We start from the raw sequence: 16,385 nt of genomic DNA on the forward strand, positions 1-16,385 counted from the left end.
GGCATGTTGTTTTCGAGATTGCGAGAAATTTGTGTTATTTCTTTATCCAAATCGTCGATGACTTTTGAGAGTTCTTCAACTATGAGTAGAATTAAATCCAGTGAACATCGGTTGAGGATGGCGTACCATCGTTCCGTGAATTTCGGGTTGTTCCGACAGAGAGTTGGCTTCGAGGCGATGCGTAAACCTCTAGGGATACGTTGATCTTTGTGGTATCTGATTAAAGTTCCAGCGTGTAGACGTGCAGCAAAGCTGATAAGGGGGGTGCACTTGTAGTCATGGACAGTGATTTCTACAACACAAGTGTAAGTGACCATGTCAGCGACAAGAACCTGTACATGAAACTACCCAATGATCCAACTGGAGTTTTTGCCAGCACACTCAAAGCCATTCTTGATAAAGCTTTAACAATGGGAACGATTACGGACAAGGATCACAAATATCTCACACAATCCCATCCAAAATGTCCTAGCATACATATGCTTCCTAAAATTCATAAGAACTTGTACCATCCGCCGTTCCGTCCCATAGTTTCAACAAAAAACTCCATCCATGAGCCTACCGGAAAGTTCATTGATTTATACTTACAAGACATTGTTAAATCCATGTCAACTTACTTACGTGACACAACTGACTTCCTGAACCATCTCCAACAGGTCACCATGGAACCCGACAAACTATACACTTTGGTAACCATTGACGTATGTGCTCTGTACACATCGATTCCACACAATAGGGGCATTGAAGCCATTGAATCTTTCTTACTCAACCATCCGATCGATGACGATTTGAAAGTTCTGATACTTGAACTCATACAGTTTACCCTGTACCACAGTTACTTTTCCTTCAACAATGAGTACTATCTTCAACTCGTTGGAACATCAATGGGAAATTGTGCTGCTCCCAGCTATGCGAACTTGTTCATGCACCGTATGGAACTTGACCACATTTTGAGTCACAACAAATGGATCAACAACATTCTAACCCTATGGAGATACATTGATGATATTTTCCTTATCTGGATTGGTCAACCTGATGAAATTCCTGAATTTTTGAAATACATAAACACTCTGGATGACCACATAAAGTTCACACATACCATCAGTCCCCACAGTTTACCATTTCTGGATGTACAGGTTACACTACTGGATAACAAACTTACAACCAACCTATTCGTCAAAGCCACGGATAGGAATAATGCTCTAATGTTTACTAGCTGTCATCCTACCCCGCTCAAAACGCACTTGCCATACTCTCAGCTATTAACCACATGGCTGCTAGGCGTTTTCCCGTCCTGCGCTGAAAAAATGAAAATCACATTTATCCATGACGAGCTGGCCTTGTCATCCGCGCACGGCAGGTAAGCGCCATGACGAGCCCAGCTCGTCATTAGCTTAGAAGGGGTTAAGGGCCAAAAGGATTTGTTCAGAATCAGACGCCTATGAAAGATCGGAAGAAAAGATACTCCAGAGATACAGAGATAGGAGATATTCTGAGGTTACACTGCAAGCAGCTAAAAATCGTGTAGCCTCTAAAACCCGGTTAGATCTCCTAACGACACACATCAGACCTACTGGTGAACAGAGACCAGTCTTTGTATCTAAATATTCGACAAGAAGCAAGGCAATCAAGAACATTATCCTAAAGAGTTGGGATATGATCCGTTTTGAACCAGACTTTCAGGGCATTTTTAACAGCAGACCACTTTTTGCATACCAGAGAGCTAAAAACATCAAAAACATTCTTGAGACTGAACCTGTGGATCCTTCTACAAACTACTCAGGCACAATACCGTGCCTCAACTGTAGCCATTGCCACAACATAATTTCAGGTAACATCTTAAACCATCCATCATCAGGGAAAGCTATTAAATTACGGACCAACGCGACTTGTGACTCCAAGAACGTAGTATATCTACTCAAATGTCCCTGCGGACTGCCTTATGTAGGCAAAACTGAACGAAAGATCAAAGTTCGCTTGACCGAACATAAAAGTACAATCAGAAACAGATCAACAAAAGCACCTTTGGCAGCTCACTTCACTACACATCAGCATAACGTGAGTCAACTGAGGTTCCTTGTATTGGAGGTTGTCCCACTGAGAACAGGCGTTGACAACAGAAAAATACTACTCCAGAGGGAAACCGTTTGGATCAAGAGACTTGATGCTTGCCAGCCTAAGGGCCTTAACGACAGACTTGAATACAGTTGCTTCTTATAATGAGTTGTTGTCCCAATGTATATATTTTTTTCATTTCACTTTCTACACTTACATGTCAATATCCCGCATCTCTGTCCTATATCTAATGTCTAATCATTCCATGTCTTACACCTCTTTTGTCTACCTTTCTACCTTGTTTTTACATAGTCTCTACCCTATTTTAATGGTCATTATCCTTTTTCCACGCTTTAGCCCTCACCTGGTCTTTATTCTTTTGGTTTCCCTTTCCCCTACCTTTGGCCTTTACCAGTTCAGTTTTTCTTCATGGCTCACTTTACTTTCCTCCACTATCATGATCTTTTTTTTCCTAGCTTCTTCACTATTATAATACATAATATCGATTTATTTTCATGTGTGGTGGTACCTACAGTTAATGTATAATGCGATTGACCATTCCAAGATGGCCGCCTCCATTGATTCCTAACGTTTTTTTCATATTCGCAGACATACACAATGTTTGTTCATCGTTTTTACACTATGATAGTGTCATATAGCATTAGGCCACGGCCATCATTAGGTTTTGACTGTTCCTTTACAATATCTTTGAACTATCGGCATGCCCACAACGTTACTAACATTCACGGAAGTCCGTTGTTTATTTTCATTGTTATGGCCGCGTATTTACTTCCGCGTTCACTTGACCGCATACTAACCCCCGGCAACCCCGCATGTCGTGCGTTGCTGTACTGAACACTTGGTAAGCCTGTTTCTGAGTTCTTTTGACTGTCACTTCCTAGGTCGTTTCTTCTCTAGTGCACGCCACTAAGGGACATTATACACGTTAGACTGTTCCGTTTTGCCGGTTCACTTGAGGTCGTTTTAAAGTTCAGTATGCACGTAATGGGTGTTTTTGCATTAACCCTTTCTTTATTGACACGGTTTTTTCTATTCCCACCCCGCACTTGGCCATCCAGAGACTTGTTTCAACTTCTTCAGCTTCCTTTCAGTGTCGGTAAATGCATGTTTGGTATTATTTCATTTTCTTGACCGCACTATACATCTCGTGGTTGCGAGCTCCCCTTCCTGATACCAATATGTTTATTTGCAGATCTTTTGCTATCCCCTGACGAAGGGCCTTGCCCGAAATGCATAGGGATGATGCATTGATCAATGGATGTTATTAAAAGTACATTTGACATATTGCTTCACAAATGAGTCACTATGATGAAATAATATGTGACCTACCGATTAAATGAACCTTCAAAAAAGATTAACATTGACTACGCTTGTTTGAATTGCATGAAACCTCGTGATGAAATTATAATTCAGGAGTTCAATCTCCCATCGGAGTGCCTTTTGGAAACAGCGCAGGCAGTCCTTGCACGCCCTCCTTTTTTCAGTATAAGTAACAGTCCTTACCGGCCGGAAGGGACTATTTCCTGGCACCCTAAAAGACTAATAACCCAGTTTATATTATTTATATTGATGAACATTTCCTACCACGAGTGCCGCCATCTCCACACAGTTCTTGATTGTCAACGTACCTCTGGCCAAGTTTGGCGGGCACCGAACTTTAAATCATGTCTTATGAAGAAATTGCCAGCACCACAGCCAATCGGGCTGATACATTTGGATTCACCCAAGAAGAAACTAGTCGCATTTATTCCCTGATTCAGGAAGTAGACCCCTCTTCCACGAGCACCTTCTCCAATCCAAGTATGTTGAGACAACTACTCTATACTTCCAAGAGAATTATCAACCAACGTCTACACGCTGGAACTTTAATCAGATACCACAAAGATCAACGTATCCCTAGAGGTTTACGCATCGCCTTGAAGCCAACTCTCTGTCGGAACAACCCGAAATTCACGGAACGATGGTACGCCATCCTCAACCGATGTTCACTGGATTTAATTCTACTCATAGTTGAAGAACTCTCAAAAGTCATCGACGATTTGGATAAAGAAATAACACAAATTTCTCGCAATCTTGAAAACAACATGCCCAAAGAAGACCTCGACAAAGCTCTCTCTGACATCAATATTCAACTCGATAAGTACACTAAAGAGATAAACGACAGAAAAATCAGAAAATACAAACGTGACACCATGGACTATAAACTGGGGGAGGTTTATAGTTGGGCAGAAGTCTATGCCCAACGCAGACAACAAAAACCTTACAGTAACCCGTCTTCAGACGAAGGGAGTTCCACCGATGGTTCCACTTCATAAAGAGGTAATACCAACCACGGAAGACCATTCAGGAGTACTGTACCACCGAAACCATCTGACAATGTTCCCCAAACTGCGGCCTCAACTTCTGGTGTTCCTTTTTTAGAAACAGGCCAAACTGTCAACGTCGAACCAGGCAGAGCAGAAGCCGTAAGAGAAAAAACAACACCGATCGCCCAGGCAACCAGGAGCAAACAACCCTCGTGATCAACATATCTAAAACGAACTTATCTCAACTACAACTGTCTACTCTTGAACGTGGAACTACTTTCGTTCCAACATACAACACCTCTGAATTGGAAACTGAGATAAGCTTATATAAATTTATGCGGACCTTAAGACTTCGACACTTCTTTACCAACGTGTGTCCTCCCACAAGTACACCTGTACTACATGCATGCAAAGATCTAAGAAGCAAAAGCACATTTGTGGCTCCAGTAAGTCTCAAAATATTTGACTCTTTTGAAACAATCACTTTGAACTCCATTAGAGAAAATTTCAAAAAACCCAATCCTAAGTACAACAACTTCAAACTCAAGGAATCGAGAGCACTTAACCAAATTGTCAACAATCCAGACATTACGTGCAGCAAAGCTGATAAGGGGGGTGCACTTGTAGTCATGGACAGTGATTTCTACAACACAAGTGTAAGTGACCATGTCAGCGACAAGAACCTGTACATGAAACTACCCAATGATCCAACTGGAGTTTTTGCCAGCACACTCAAAGCCATTCTTGATAAAGCTTTAACAATGGGAACAATTACGGACAAGGATCACAAATATCTCACACAATCCCATCCAAAATGTCCTAGCATACATATGCTTCCTAAAATTCATAAGAACTTGTACCATCCGCCGTTCCGTCCCATAGTTTCAACAAAAAACTCCATCCATGAGCCTACCGGCAAGTTCATTGATTTATACTTACAAGACATTGTTAAATCCATGTCAACTTACTTACGTGACACAACTGACTTCCTGAACCATCTCCAACAGGTCACCATGGAACCCGACAAACTATACACTTTGGTAACCATTGACGTATGTGCTCTGTACACATCGATTCCACACAATAGGGGCATTGAAGCCATTGAATCTTTCTTACTCAACCATCCGATCGATGACGATTTGAAAGTTCTGATACTTGAACTCATACAGTTTACCCTGTACCACAGTTACTTTTCCTTCAACAATGAGTACTATCTTCAACTCGTTGGAACATCAATGGGAAATTGTGCTGCTCCCAGCTATGCGAACTTGTTCATGCACCGTATGGAACTTGACCACATTTTGAGTCACAACAAATGGATCAACAACATTCTAACCCTATGGAGATACATTGATGATATTTTCCTTATCTGGATTGGTCAACCTGATGAAATTCCTGAATTTTTGAAATACATAAACACTCTGGATGACCACATAAAGTTCACACATACCATCAGTCCCCACAGTTTACCATTTCTGGATGTACAGGTTACACTACTGGATAACAAACTTACAACCAACCTATTCGTCAAAGCCACGGATAGGAATAATGCTCTAATGTTTACTAGCTGTCATCCTACCCCGCTCAAAACGCACTTGCCATACTCTCAGCTATTAAGGGCCAAAAGGATTTGTTCAGAATCAGAAGCCTATGAAAGATCGGAAGAAAAGATACTCCAGAGATAGGAGATATCCTGAGGTTACACTGCAAGCAGCTAAAAATCGTGTAGCCTCTAAAACCCGGTTAGATCTCCTAACCACACACATCAGACCTACTGGTGAACAGAGACCAGTCTTTGTATCTAAATATTCGACAAGAAGCAAGGAAATCAAGAACATTATCCTAAAGAGTTGGGATATGATCCGTTTTGAACCAGACTTTCAGGGCATTTTTAACAGCAGGCCACTTTTTGCATACCAGAGAGCTAAAAACATCAAAAACATTCTTGAGACTGAACCTGTGGATCCTTCTACAAACTACTCAGGCACAATACCGTGCCTCAACTGTAGCCATTGCCACAACATAATTTCAGGTAACATCTTAAACCATCCATCATCAGGGAAAGCTATTAAATTACGGACCAACGCGACTTGTGACTCCAAGAACGTAGTATATCTACTCAAATGTCCCTGCGGACTGCCTTATGTAGGCAAAACTGAACGAAAGATCAAAGTTCGCTTGACCGAACATAAAAGTACAATCAGAAACAGATCAACCAAAGCACCTTTGGCAGCTCACTTCACTACACATCAGCATAACTTGAGTCAACTGAGGTTCCTTGTATTGGGGGTTGTCCCACTGAGAACAAGCGTTGACAACAGAAAAATACTGCTCCAGAGGGAAACCGTTTGGATCAAGAGACTTTATGCTTGCCAGCCTAAGGGCCTTAACGACAGACTTGAATACAGTTGCTTCTTATAATGAGTTGTTGTCCCAATGTATATATTTTTTTCATTTCACTTTCTGCACTTACATGTCAATATCCCGCATCTCTGTCCTATATCTAATGTCTAATCATTCATGTCTTACACCTCTTTTGTCTACCTTTCTACCTTGTTTTTACATAGTCTCTACCCTATTTTAATGGTCATTATCCTTTTTCCACGCTTTAGCCCTCACCTGGTCTTTATTCTTTTGGTTTCCCTTTCCCCTACCTTTGGCCTTTACCAGTTCAGTTTTTTTCATGGCTCACTTTACTTTCCTCCACTATCATGATTTTTTTTTCCTAGCTTCTTCACTATTATAATACATAATATCGATGTATTTTCATGTGTGGTGATACCTACAGTTAATGTATAATGCGATTGACCATTCCAAGATGGCCGCCACCATTGATTCCTAACGTTTTTTTCATATTCGCAGACATACACAATGTTTGTTCATCGTTTTTACACTATGATAGTGTAATATAGCATTAGGCCACGGCCATCATTAGGTTTTGACTGTTCCTTTACAATATCTTTGAACTATCGGCATGCCCACAACGTTACTAACATTCACGGAAGTCCGTTGTTTATTTTCATTGTTATGGCCGCGTATTTACTTCCGCGTTCACTTGACCGCATACTAACCCCCGGAAACCCCGCATGTCGTGCGTTGCTGTACTGAACACTTGGTAAGCCTGTTTCTGAGTTCTTTTGACTGTCACTTCCTAGGTCGTTTCTTCTCTAGTGCACGCCACTAAGGGACATTATACACGTTAGACTGTTCCGTTTTGCCGGTTCACTTGAGGTCGTTTTAAAGTTCAGTATGCACGTAATGGGTGTTTTTGCATTAACCCTTTCACTATTGACACAGTTTTTCTATTCCCACCCCGCACTTGGCCATCCAGAGACTTGTTTCAACTTCTTCAGCTTCCTTTCAGTGTCGGTAAATGCATGTTTGGTATTATTTCATTTTCTTGACCGCACTATACATCTCGTGGTTGCGAGCTCCCCTTCCTGATACCAATATGTTTATTTGCAGATCTTTTGCTATCCCCTGACGAAGGGCCTCGCCCGAAATGCATAGGGATGATGCATTGATCAATGGATGTTATTAAAAGTACATTTGACATATTGCTTCACAAATGAGTCACTATGATGAAATAATATGTGACCTACCGATTAAATGAACCTTCAAAAAAGATTAACATCGACTACGCTTGTTTGAATTGCATGAAACCTCATGATGAAATTATAATTCAGGAGTTCAATCTCCCATCGGAGTGCCTTTTGGAAACAGCGCAGGCAGTCCTTGCACTCCCTCCTTTTTTCAGTATAAGTAACAGTCCTTACCGGCCGGAAGGGACTATTTCCTGGCACCCTAAAAGACTAATAACCCAGTTTATATTATTTACATTGATGAACATTTCCTACCACGAGTGCCGCCATCTCCACACAGTTCTTGAAAGCCTATATTTAAGACATTCCGGAGTCCCCGGTGAATCCCATATAGGGGCATATTCACTATAATAAGGTATCTTCAGGGTGCATCTAATATGATACCATAGCTTTGCTGCTGACTTAAAGACCTGCAGTTTAACCTTTTTAAAATACTTTGGATGTCCAAATTTGTAAAAAAAAATGCCCTTCTACACCAGTCATTGCTTGTAGGTAGGCGGGATAGTTCTCATACTCATTCAAAAGAACCCTCATATACTTCAACTGAAAAGCTCTATAATATTCTAGTATATCAGGACTTGCTATCCCACCTTGTTCTTTTTTCCTCCTTAGTTTTTTCCATGCTATTCTTGTCCCTTTTGATGACCATATAAAGCTGTTTAGTTCCCCTTGTAGTTTCTCTATTGATTCCCTCTTAAACTCTAGAGGAATCGAGCTAAAAATGTAGGTGAATCTGGGTAAAATTGGCATTTGTATTATATTTGATCTTCCCAGGAAGGTCAGAGGGAGACCCCCCCCCCCCATACCTTAAGTAGTTTCCTGGTCTCAACAACATTTTTGTTTGATAATCAACTTTATTTGGTATTTAAAACAACAGACAGAGTTCATTGGGTGTAGCTCAATCAGATCACACAACAGATTATTACAAAGAAAGCGTGTAAAGCGGGTCTTCACATGCCAGTTCATATCCGGGGTCACAGGGCAAAAAGAAAGGCAGCGATCATACATTATTGCTTCGATCATGGTGGTAGAAGATTAAACCATTTCCCCCAAATCTTGTGGAACAGGTCCGTTGCCCCCCTGGCCTCGAATAGGACCTCCTCCTGGGTCCCGCACCAATCAACCCCTCTCCTCCACCTACCCACTGTAGGTGGAGTAAGTCGCGACCAATGGCTTGCTATATCCCTTTTTGCCACTGCCAGCGCTGCCCCAAGGAGGCGCTTGTCCGCCCCGGAGCTATCCAGGCCATCAAATACCCCCAAGAGGAGTCTTATTGGCTCGTGAGGAACCTCCCACCCCAAGACTCGCATGAGCTCCCGTTCCACCCCCTTCCAAAAATGTGCCAGTCTAGGGCAGAGCCACACCACATGGTAAAAATCCGCTGGTGCGAAACCACAACTTGTGCATTCTGGAGTAGGTCGCAGGTGGGCTCGGAAGAGGCGGTCAGGGGAGAGGTAGGCCCCATGAAGGTAATAAGTCTGGACCAAACGGAGTTTGGCTGAGGTGGTCAGGGTTCTGGGCACCATAAGGGCATACCTCCAATCCACCTCCTCTAAGGGTCCCACCCATCCCTCCCAGCGGGTGCACAGCGTGTCTAGGGACGCAGGGCCATTATTAACTAGGGAGCGGTAGATGCGGGACACCCCCCCCCCTACCCACCCCCCAGATTCCCCATCATCACCTGGGCCTCTAGTGGATTGAATTCCGGGAGGGGGATTGGGGTTGGGAGATGGGTCTGGAGCGCATGGTGTAGTTGCAGGTACTTAAAGTATTGGGTATGGGACAGGGCATGGTTCTGCTGCAGGTCCGCGAAGGCCCGGATGTGGTCCCCTACCCATACGTCTCCCAAGACCGAGACGCCCACCAGATCCCATTGGCGAAAGCCGTTCAATGCCGCCACTTCCCGGAGCCAGGTGCCATGCCACAGGGGTGTTTGCCTAGTGAGCTTATGGTCCCAATTCGTGTAGCGCAGAGCAGCTCTCCACGCCGTAAAGACCGATCTAGTGACGGATGCCATGGATTGGGGCACGGGGCTGCCATATAGGAGGGCCTGGATCTGTGGGAAATCCATCTCTCCGAGCTCCACCCTATACGCTGGGTCGGACCAGCCGCCGCATACCAGTCGTGGACAACGAGGAGTTTAGAGGCAATGGAGTAGAGGAAGAGATGAGTCACCCCCATTCCCCCATCGTAAGGGGGGATACGGGTGCGTGCCAACGACATGCGCGGCCGACCGCTCTCCCATAGAAAGCGGGTCAGGTGCCCATCCAGGTCACGAAACCAGGCGCGGGGGACGGGGATGGAAGTGTTCTGTAGGACATAGAGAAGGCGCGGGAGGACTATCATTTTAAACAACGCACTTCTTCCTAGGGGGTTAAGTGGGAGCGTCTGCCACCGTTTGAGATCGGCCTTCATTCGGGTAACCAAACGGGCGATATTCAGTGCCCACTCAAGCTCTTGTAATAGAGTTACCCATATCCCAAGGTATTTGACTGAGTGGCGCCGCAGAGGAATGTCTGACTGCCAGTCAAAGCAGTCTCTGGAGGGGTGCAGCGGGACCAGCATAGACTTGGCGGCGTTAAGTCGGAGGCCGGAGACCCGATGGAAGGCCGCAAGGGATAGCAGGCTCTTGGGGCCCGAGGTCGCTGGGTCAGCCAGGAAGAGAACCACTCAACAACATTTTTATTAAAGTTTATCTGGGCTATTTTATCTAAGTCTCTAACCAATTCTAGACCTAGATATATTATCCTTTCCTTTACAAGTCAGTTATTACTATGAGTATTCCATTCCATGATTTCCATTTTTGCCTGATTAATCAGATATTCCGATACTCTCCCAAATTGTTCCAGAGTTTCTTCTATGATGTTAACCGACCCCACAAAGTCATTCATAAAGATCATTAGGTCATCTGCGTAGAGGGGAACTTTTTTCTCCCACCCTTGATAACGAAAAGGAGATATTTCTGGATTATTTCTGAGGTTTTGCGCCAGGGGTTCGATGTATAGATTAAAGAGTAGGGGAGACAAGGGAAAACCCTGTCTCATACCTCTCTTGATCTTTGTTATCTGTGAGGTTCCCGTTAATAAATATCTTGGCCCTTGGATCTCTATATAGTCTCTTGACCATTCCTTGAACATTTTCCCCCAGTTTGTATTTTTCCAAGACGCTGTTCAAAAACGACCAGTTCACTCTGTTGAATGCTTTAGCTGCATCGAAGATGATTATGGATAGGGGCAACTTTTCTTGTATGGCTAAATCTATTGTTCCTATTAATTCGTGAGTCAAGTCTTGAATCTGTCTCCCTTTCACGAAATCCTTCTGATCTGTGTTATTTAGGGCTCCTGCTACTTTCCCCAGCCTCTTTGCCATGACCTACCTAAATATCTTATAGTCGCAGTTTAATAGAGATATGGGCCTATACGACTCACATTTACCCAGATTCTTCCCAGGTTTTAGTAGGATGTTTATTACTGCATCATTCCACGAATCTGGAAATTCTCCTTTCTCAAAAAAAAAATCTAGTTTATCAATTCCGTGAGGGGGGACCAGGACATCTCTTAGTTTGATGTAAAGCTCATTAGGTAGAGCATCCGAGCCTACAGCCTTGCGTTTCTTTAAACCTCTAATGACGTCTTCTACTTCTTTATTTGTAATTTTGTCGTTTAGGTCTTCTCTTTCATCTTGTGATAGTATTGGGAAATCTAAACTATCTAAGTAGACGTAGAGTTGTTCGTTTGTTGGCAAAATATCTTCGGTGTATAACTACTCAAAGAATTTAACAAATACCTGCATAATCACAGCATCTTCAGAACTTATTTCTGCGGAGTTTCCGGGTTGGTTACCTGCTATCTAGTTTCTGGTCTGGTTAGGTTTCGTCTTCCATGCCAGCATCTTGCCGCATCATTCTCCGTATTCTTAGTGGGACAGTTTGCTGAACTCCCATTTCTCTCTCACTATATTCTCCAGGGTTTCTGCAAGGACTTCTTTTCTTGTTGACTTTTCAGACTCTAGCTTTTCCCTCTCTGAAGTTGTATATTCAGGGTTTTTATAGTGCCTTCCAGTAGACTAATTTTGTGTTTCATTTTTTGGATTTGTATGCCGCAACACTTAACAGCTTTTCTCTGATTACTGCCTCATAGGTATCCCAAGTTACTTTTATAGAATTACTCTTTATATTAGCTTGGAGATAGTGTTCTGTTTCTTTTATAAGGGCTCCTATGTTTTGTGGGTCTGCTAAGATTGTGCGATCAACTGTCCATCTTGTTGGAGTAGTAGTATGCTTCATTTGAAGTTTTTGTAGGACTGCTGAGTGATCAAATAAATGGGTGGGCAAATGTTCCACTATCTGTGTGCTGTCTACCAGGCTTCTATCCAACAGAAAATAGTCTATTCTGGAAAGCTGTCCTAATTTTTTATTTTGAAATGTAAAGCATTGCGCTTTATCTCCTTTCTCCTTCCAGATGTCAACTAAGCCCAGGTCTTTTATGCAAAGCCCCAACCACTCCCTCATTTTTAAAAGATTTGCTTCTATTCCAGGTGGAAGACGATCCACCTTAGGATTCAGGATTATGTTAAAATCTCCCCCCAAAATCATTGGGGAGGCAGCAGTTAGTAGTTGTGTGTACAGCTTTTGTAGTGGGTCTGAATCGTCTGTATTTGGCCCATAATAACCAACAATAGTGTACTGTTTGTTGGTTATTCTTACTTTCGTTATCACCCATCTCCCTTTCCTGTCCACCTCAACTGACTCTATTCTTGCCTTTAGGGATTTTTTGAATAGTATGGCTACTCCTTTAATGCAACAGTCCTGATTTGTACAGGCGTAAGAGTTTACCCATCTCATAGACTTTATTATTTCTTCCCATTCGTTTTTCATGAGATGCGTTTCCTGTAGTATTATAATTTCACTGTCTATTGTTTTCAAATACTCAAATATTCTCCTTCTCCGGCTCTTGGTTCTAAGGTCATTAACATTCCATGAGAGTATGTTAACTACTGCTGGGTGTTTCCTCATTATTTTTTTCCTTTTTACTCTGGGGTGTTCCTACTGATTTTCTGGCCCCTTTCTCCTTCATCTTGTTTTGTGAGGACTCATTTTTGTTTTTTTCCCTAGTTTGCTCCCCACCCATGTGCTTATATTTTTTTGATTTTGTCTTTATTGATTCATCCCTCCCTGGGGAAGCCTCCCTTCTTACTTCATTGGGCAGTATTGATACCCCTCTTTGAGCTCCATGCTTACCACACGGTTGTTTATTTTAATTTTCTACTGTTGCTCTCACATTTGATCTTGCATTTGTTCCAGGAAGTGCTCAACCTCTTTTGGCTCCCTAATGTTCTGCATTTTGTTCCTCCACATAATTCTTAGGGCAGCAGGGAACTTCATCTGGACTGTCGCTCCTAAGGATCTTAATTGCTGCATCTGCTTTCCGAGCTCCCATTGTCTGTCCTGGGTTGCCTTAGAAATATCTGATCAAATTCTAAAAGACCACTCATCTTTGTTATAGGAGCCCTTTTTTAGTGCCTCACTCAGAATCTTTTCCTTGAGGGTAAAGGTTTTAAAGTTTATCAGAATTTTCCACTGGGTTTTCCTCATCTTATTTTCTCCGAAAGGGTCACGATGCACCCTCTGTATATCTTCCGCTAAAACTGCTGCCTTTGCCCAGTGGAAGTTCTCTTCTAATAATAATACTATGTGTTTTTTAATGTCATCACCTTCTTGCCCTTCTGGCACATTCAAAATTCTTAATTTATTCCTCCTTGCTTGATTTTCCAAGGATTCTAACTTTTCTTTGAGGCTTCCTTCATTTGACTTCAGAGCCCTGATTTCCTTCTGGAGCGACTCCACTTTTTTTGCTCAATACCTCTACTGCAGCCTCTACTGTTGTTACTCTCTCCCCAAGTGCATTCAACTTAGTGTCCAGCGTCTCACAAGCCTCTTGTATCTTAGTTTGATTTTTCTCAGAGATTGCAAATTTATCCCTCATTTCTTCTAACATTCTCTCCAGTATTTGATCTGTAGAGTTCTGAGGGAGCTCAGAGATTTTGGGGTACTGTTTACTACGTTCCGTGCTATCTGTGCTTGTAGTCGAGGGCTCTTTTGCAATGTTACCCTCTGCTTCAAGCGTCTGTCGTGACTCTTTTACAATTCCTTCCTCCATACTCCCCTCGTGTTGCAGGAAGATTGTGGACCAAGTGTTTTTTATTGGGATGTAGGGATTTGGCGAGCTGTTCTTGCACTTGAGCTTTAAAGAATGATCTCAGATGGGCTAACTTTGACCTTAGGTCCTAGGGCCCCCCTACTCCTCCTGATCATTTCCCTTTTGTTTGTTTCCCTTTGGCTTTGGGGGGGGGGGGGAGTTGCTGTGGTCATAGCCTGTTTCTTTCCCTTCTTTTTTGTGCTTAGGGGGGGCTATGTTATGCTTTGGTGCAACAATCGGGGTGCTCTCAAGAAACTGCCTGTTTCTTAAGCAGTAGTTTGTGCCTTTATTTTGCTCCCTACCTGCCATTGTGCCTAACTCAGGGGAGCAGGAGGTACTTGAAATCTTGCCCCACTCATCTCCTGATATCACAATGCCTTTTTCCCTTTCTCCCTGTGTCAGCGCCGTTCCCTTTGAAAACTCACCCGCACTAGGTTGATTGACTCGCTTACCCCTTTCATGCGCTTCGCAGTCCTTGCCAGCAGCTGTGCGTGTCTCAAGCGGTCCTCCTAGCAATGTCCTGCTCATTCTCGCTGGGGGAGAGGAGGAGGTTTGTTTGGTGCCGCGATTACTCTTCCCACATTGCCCCGGAAGGAGATTCTGGCGGCCGCCCTGCGGTAGTTCCGCTGTGCTACCGAGGCTTCCGACCACACTCCAATGAATACACGCTCTGCACTGCAGATGGCGGATTTAGCCCCCTTGCTGCTCCCTTGCAACGCGGTAAGATCGTGCTTTACCTCCGGTTTAAAGATAATTATTGTCGAAGGCAACATATCTCCATGGTTCCATTAAACACTTTTTCTTTTTACGAGGAGATCGAGCACTTCTCAGTCCATTTCAGTCCGTTTTTTTCCACCTGGCGAGCATGGAGCTCCCGACCGGTCAGTCTAGCCGGCCGGGATCTTCCCCCTCCCTCGTGCAAACATTTTTGTCAAACAATGTTCAGCACTGTATTTTTCTCAGGTTTCATCTTAACATATTGTACAAGCTGGTCACCTTCCCTCAGAGTAATGACTGGTTGCGTAACCTGGTTCCCTACCCATGTGATCAAGATTCTGTTCAAAGCACTTTACATGTACTTTTTTTTGTACTTTTTACTCTGTTTATAGATCCATGGTTCTCAAACCTTTAACCCTTTTTTAAATTAAGCATCCCTTTTGTCGTTGTACAGAAGCTTTGCACCTTTTACAATATTTGGGAACAGAGGTGGTTGCTTTCACTGTCTATTCCTTTTTGAGGTTGGTACTCAAGACAAGGAAATTGCAGGGGCACCTCTGTCCATAAGAACATCAGTTTTGTGCACTGAGGCCACAGACTCCTTTTAATCATGTTTCCTGTATTGATAGAGTAACTTTTACTGTTGTGCCTATTTTATTCACTGTATTTTTAGTATTCTTATGGCAGAGGTTTTAATCTTGTAGCACTAAATCAGGAACCAAAACTTCGGGACTACCAGACTAATGGAAAGGGCATGATATCATTTAGCTTGAGAGCACAAATTAGGAATCAAGTTTGGCGTAGACCAGTAGAATGGGATTTTTATTAGGGACAACCACTTCATGCAACATGAACAGAGACGAGCAGCTCTTTATTAAATTCTTGGGCAGATGGCACCCAGTTGAGACAGCATATCATAGACTGCAGACAGTCAATCACCTGATGGAAAAGCTGAATAGCGGTGGCCTCAATATTGCACATCTTTTGATGCTGCCATACAAAAGAGTGATTGTGGGTGAATGTTCTTAAAACAATTGGAAAAACTACAAGAAGTCAGATGCGAGCTGTCCAGAGGTGGCATCACTGGGTTGCCTCTTGGCAGACATCTATCTCTCCTGTATATAAAGGGTAACCTGATTCCACTCATGCTACTTACTGGCTGCAAAGCAAGAATTGTTGGGGGTCATTGATGGTCTCCAATATTGGTTAACAGCTGGTATCAATCTGGTCATTGCTGGGCATGGAGAAGTTAGCATATGGAATACAAGAGAGAGCCAATGCCTATGAAGATGCGGGGGCCATTAGTGGCATACACAGCCAAGAATTGTGATGTGCGAAGAGATTAAGATTAAGATTATGCATCCCAGAGGGGTCTTTAGGATAACTGATAAATATGCTGAGATGATCAGAAGTGAGACATGGACTGGACTGGTCTTATAGAACATTACAAAATTTGGAAAGACCACTGAGGTGGAGGACAGCTTTGC

The 16,385-nt window shown here is 43.1% G+C and overlaps 1 protein-coding gene across 1 annotated transcript in view; it reads left to right on the plus strand.

The window, feature by feature from the left end:
• Positions 1 to 16,385, plus strand: part of MRPL53 (mitochondrial ribosomal protein L53) — a 152,230-nt gene that overhangs the window by 110,860 nt on the left and 24,985 nt on the right. The gene's annotated exons all lie outside the window — the stretch shown is intronic.

This window comes from Lissotriton vulgaris, chromosome 4_1, assembly GCF_964263255.1.
Source record: "Lissotriton vulgaris chromosome 4_1, aLisVul1.2, whole genome shotgun sequence".
NCBI classification, from domain to species: Eukaryota; Metazoa; Chordata; class Amphibia; order Caudata; family Salamandridae; genus Lissotriton; species Lissotriton vulgaris.